Below are 5,957 nucleotides of genomic sequence, written 5' to 3'. Positions count from 1 at the left end.
TAGATTTCTTATGCAAAATCATATGTCTGGATGTCAACTCCTGAATCACAGAATTCAAAAAGTGTGTTCCCTGATCCGACACCAACTCAATAGGACATCCAAATCTTGTCATAATGTTTTTATATAGAAACCGTGCCACACTTGCTGCTTTATTGTCTCTCAAAGCTAGTGCTTCCACCCATTTGGTAGCATAATCTGTTGCAACAAGAATATATATGGAACCTGTCCTCTTTGCCCGTGGTTTTATTGGACCTACAAAATCCATTCCCCACTTCTGAAATGGTTCTAATGGCAAGACTGGATGATCCTGCATCCTATCCCCTTGTGTAGGCTGCCCCATCTTCTGACATTGAACACATTCCTTGGCAAAACTATGTGCATCCTTCAATAACAAAGGCCACCAAAGTCCAGCTTGTAAAATTTTCTGACCTGCAATTTCCCCTGAGAAATGTCCTCTAGATGATCCCCAGTGTGCCTCCTGCAACACTGCTTTCTGCTCTTCATCCGGAACACATCGTCGTATAATCTGATTTGCTCCTCTTCTATATAATGCTCCAACTATAATCAGAAATGGTATGCTCCTCAATGCAAACTTCTTCCTTTGATCCGGAGACATTGTCGAAGGTAAAACTCCATCTGTCAGAAATTGAACCATCTGATCATACCAATTGTCAAAAAACTGTCCTTCCACTCAGAACAAATCCGCATCAGGCAATTTATCCGATACTCTTGGTAATTCCTCCTTATGTTCCAATCTGCTGAGGTAATCCGCCACTGCATGCTGAGTTCCTAGAGTATGAACAACTATGTAATCAAATTCTTGCAACATGAGCATCCACCTTGCTAATCTGCCTTCCAGTTTTGGCTTCTTTACCAGAAACAATAAAGCCTGATGATCCACATGAAAAACCACTTTATTCCCGAGCAGATAATGTCGAAATTTTTCCAAAGCAAAAATCATCCTGTAATCCACACAAACCCTTAATTTCCTCGACTTCTTGGATACCACTACAATTGGTGACAACCATTCCGCCTGATCCACTGGCACTATAAATCCTGCATTCATCAATTTGTCCAATTCCTCTTTCACCTGCTTGGCATAATTTGGATTCATCCTATATCTTTGTTGAATCACTGGAACAACATCCGTTTTCAAATTTATATGATGCTTGTACACTTGAGGATCCATGCCTTTCAAATCAGAATAATCCCATGCAAAGACATCAGTATACTCCAACAGTAATTCCTTCAAGTCCTTATCCAAATGAACACTAACTCTTACCATCTTTGGATGATCCTCCGTCCCCAAATTCAGATCCTGCAAATCATCCTCCTTAACTCGAGAAACTTTCTTTATCATCTTATCATACAGAGCCTCTGCTCTCTGAATGGCCTCCTTTGGCTCCAATTCCGAATCCTCCACCACAGTTTTCTCTTCTCTTCTAAATTTTCCTGTTCCACACCATCTGTATTCCCCTGCAACTGATCAATTCCTAAACTGTTCTCTTTTTCTGCATATTTGTCAATGATCCACTCCACATCTACCTCAAATACCGGAATAATTGTTGGATTTGCTGCTAGGAAATATGCTTCTTCATCATCCTCCAATCCTTCAGACATGTTAATTGCTTGTGCCAGCATTGGCTTCATCTCTTCTGACAATTCCTTCTTCGGCCCCATTGGTAATGTAACTGCTCTCATTCCCTTCTTAACCGTCACTTCATTTTTTCCCCAATCCTGCCGTGCAAAATCATGGCCTCCCCAACAACATAGAATAGGTATTTTTTGAATCCTTCATCCTGATGACTACAAAGTTTACCATAAAGTGCAATCCATGAATGATAATTCCTTGCCTCCTTAAAATCCCCACTGGTTGAGCTCTTCTTTGATCAGCCATACACACTTGAAATGGAGCTGGTTCCAACGTGACATTGCATCCTTAGAAATTCCGATTCAGAAAGTATGTTGACCCTTGATCCACCATCCAATAGAACATCGAAAAATTTTCGATTATTAAATTCCAACGACAGTGTTGGTACTGAAAAATCCACATCCTCCGGGCTAATCTAGCAACTTTGAACTGTCTGCTACACCTCCTTCATACTCGGAACAGTCTTTGACCTTCGCATCACTGTATATAATTTATCTCTAATAATTGGAACTAATGACAACAACTGATCCAAAGTAAAATGCATAGAGGAATTAGTTAACTCTTCAAACAAGGCATCCGTTCTTTCTCTTTCCTTCTCCTCCTTCTTTACTCCTTTCTCCTTTGATTTAAGCTTGCTCTGCTGTTGTAACATTTAATGGCGTAATAACTTATGTGTAGCGGAAATTAGCATGAACATAGTGGGCATTTCATTAGAATAGATTCCTAATGAGAATTACAAGAGTGCTTGGGTGGAGAGAGCAACAAAAAGCATAACACCTAGTTAGATAGCATCGACAATACTTTCAAAAGAGAGAGAAATTAAGCTATTGACAACAGTTGAGGACCGGATTTTCATGGAGCCGGTCCCCCCTCCAAAAGGCTTTGTATTATGGTTTCTCCCATCAAGAGAGATATTGTACAATACAATTCTTTGTGTTCCTTCAAGACTAGCTAGTGCAATGAAGATGGAAACTTCATGCACTAAACAAAACACTTAACAAACACAACTTGAATTATCCCCGTTATCAGACCCAAGACCTCACACACCTTCGAAGATGGTGAGAGCTAGTAGGGTATGAGAGTAGATTGAGAGGAAGAAGGAGTATCTTACGAGAAAGATGTACATCTCCTCACATAATCACTCATATGTAGCATAGCTTAGCTTAGTAATTAGCTTGGTAGAGGAGATGAGCATGCATTGAAGCTTGGATCTTGGTTGGATTTGCATCCACATGCCAAGAGAGTGTTGATGTAGGCTTCTATCTCACAAGCTTGGAGTAGGTGATGAGTTCTCCATTAAAGCTTGGGAAGAGATAGTCTTCTCTTTCTTCACACATGAGCTTGTGTGAGTGTGTGTGTGATAATGCCTTGCAAAAATCAGCCACGTCTCTCTCTTGGGCGAGCCCTCTTGCTAATTGCTCTTGCTGAAGCCTCATTGGCCCTCCCCAAGTCAAGCCAATTACAATTAAGCAGCATAAGTGATAGCCTTCTGACATGTGTCCCCCTTTCCCCTTTTGTGAGAGATTTAGGTAATTAAATAATTAAACTAAACTCTCATTGGACCCCTTTGCCTCCTGGCCAATAGGAATCAGGCAAGCCATGGGGCTCCTGAATGCTCATTGGACCCCTTGGGAGACTGCCCAATAGTCTTCTAGGAGACTTAATTCTCATTGGTTTCTTTTATTAAATGTTTTTAAATTAATTAAACTAGATTTACTCTAGCTTAATTCTCATTGGTCCACTTCAAGGGTCATCCAATAGAAATTGGGCACACCTTGTGGGCATCTGGCCTAGGGAGCTGACATGTGTCCCTCATTCCCTTTGTGTAAAGGGAGCTTGTGTGTGTGTGTGTGTGGCTTTGTCTCTCATCCCCTACCTTTAGGGCTTGCCCCCTACCATGTAGGGATGTGCAAAGACTTTTAGGGCACACACAAAGCATCCAATTTTCCCTAGGGTTGACCTTTGGACACAACCTTTGAATTTTGGAACCTTAGCATTTTGGAAGTCTTAATGGACTGAACCTTAGGGTATTTTTAGCCCATTGTTGCACATGGATCTTTTGCAGATGGCCCCCCCTTTGGATCCCTATTTTCCCTCCTTTGGATCCCTACTGTGGCCGGTCTGCTAGCTTAACCAATATTCTAGCTTTTTCTCCCCTGGCCTTCCCCACATTAAATGATCAGTTTAATATGAGAAAATCATTTAGGAGAATTAGATATTGATTATTATGACATTACCTCTCTTTTGAAATCATAGTTGTCCTCGACTATGGTGTAGAGAAGATAAAGCATGTTCATGAGTCCTTTTCTTAGCGGGTAGAGGATCCCTATGTTACCCCACGACATCATTCCACAATGGATGACTAGTCCATTTGGCGCTTGAGAGCCTGAGGCTGCCGCAAGCATGTCTGCACATTAGTCCTATCAGTCTTCCATAGTAGAGTGACAAGCTCTACTTGGTGTTTGGGAGACGTCGTCTCCGCAAACTTGATCTAAGCATGCATACTACTTCATTTTTGTGCACAAATAAAGAAAAAGAGAGTCTTATAAGACAAAAATTTTGTTCATTTTTAACATTTTGTACATTTGCTTACTCTTGGGAAGCATTGTAAGCATTGACAAGGTTTAGGTTATCCTTTAATTGTATGCCTTGCATCCATCTAGCATCTTCAAAAGGATAATTCTTAAACTTAATAAGATATCGTCGGATAGTCTTACTGCCTCTTAATACCTTGTCTTCATTTCGGAGAATGGACTCGGGCTGCAGCACCTCTTCTTGGTCCTCGATCTCCGGTGGGTCTTCAATAGTTTGTTCTTGAGGTGGCTCTCCTTTGTAAGGCTTTAATAGGCTCACATGAAAAGCATTGTGTATGAGCCAATGATTGGGCAACTTGAGTTGATAGGCCATCTCATTGATTGGCCTAAGAATCTGAAAGGGACCATAGTACCTTTTTGCTAGTTTAGCATAGTACTTTTGGTGACCCGTAGGATTCTTGCCCTTTGTGTGCCTTAATCGAGCCTTGGGAAACTTTAACAAGACCCAATCGTTTTCTTTAAAGGCTTGGTCTCTTCTGTGCTTGGCAGCAGCAGCCTTTTGCCTTTGCTGTGAGATAGAGATAGCATCCTTAATCTTTTGGAAAGATTCTTGTAGGTCTCGGCTATACTCATCTGCAGCGAAGATCTTCCCATGTACCTTAAGTAGCAAGGGACTTTTTGATCTTCCCTCAATTACCTCCAAAGGTGCTTTTCCCGTGGAAGTATGTACAGTGTTATTGTAAGCATACTCCACTAAGGGTAAGTACTTCTCCCATTGGGATCTTCGATCTACTTCCGTTACATAGGATTTTAGTAGATCGAGAATGGTTAGGTTAGCTATTTCACTTTGGCCATCAGTTTGTGGATGATAGGCCGAAGAGAAGTTTAGCCTTGTTCCTAAATTCTCAAAGAGACCCTTCCAGAAATTACTGGTCATTCTAGGATCTCTATCCGACACTATGGACATGGGCAAGCCATGGTAACCGAATGTGGCTGGTGCATTGGTCAAGCCAAAAGGCATGACAATGTATTCGTAAAGACCAAATGTAGTACGAAATGCGGTCTTTACAATGTCTTGATCAACTATCCTTATTTGATGATAGCCACTTTTTAGGTCAACCGTATTGAAGTAGGTCGATCCTTGTATCTTATCAAATAGGTCTTCTACCTGTGGAACGGGAAACCTATTCTTGATAGTGATCCTATTTAGTGCTCTATAGTTGATACACATACGATATGTACCGTCTTTCTTTTGCACTAATAGCACAGGTGAGCAAAATGGAGATGAGCTTGGCCTAACCATACCCTTCTCAACTAACTCATGCACTTGCCGCATAATCTCCTCTTGTTGAGCTTGAGAAACTCTATAAGGAGGTTTATTAGGCGGTGAACTTCCTGGAAGAAGTTCAATTGCATGGTCATCATTACCTCGTTTAGGAGGTAGCTCACAAGGGATGTCGTCAATAAAAACATCTTGAAACCCCTTGAGAAAATTGGATAACTCTAATTCCTTTTGGTTGCTTTTATTTTCTTTTGCTAAAGCATTAGGTTCATTTTGAGAGTCTTTAACAAAAATCATGTACACGGACATAGAGCTCTTTATTGACTTGTTGAAAGCTGGTGTATGTCAATGGGGATGGTGTTACCCATTTCCTTAGCATCTATATACATGTCTTTTTCCCTGAACTTAAAGGAGATTCTCCTTTCAGGAAATTTAACATTGGCAGCCAGGCGGTCAAACCATGGTGCCCCTAGGATTACATCCTCATGCT

The sequence above is a fragment of the Adiantum capillus-veneris genome, chromosome 11 (genome assembly GCF_014529385.1).
Source record: "Adiantum capillus-veneris isolate H3 chromosome 11, ASM1452938v2, whole genome shotgun sequence".
In the NCBI taxonomy this organism is placed as follows: Eukaryota; Viridiplantae; Streptophyta; class Polypodiopsida; order Polypodiales; family Pteridaceae; genus Adiantum; species Adiantum capillus-veneris.
The sequence above is the reverse complement of the archived record's forward strand: the minus strand, read 5'-3'. Positions refer to the sequence as shown.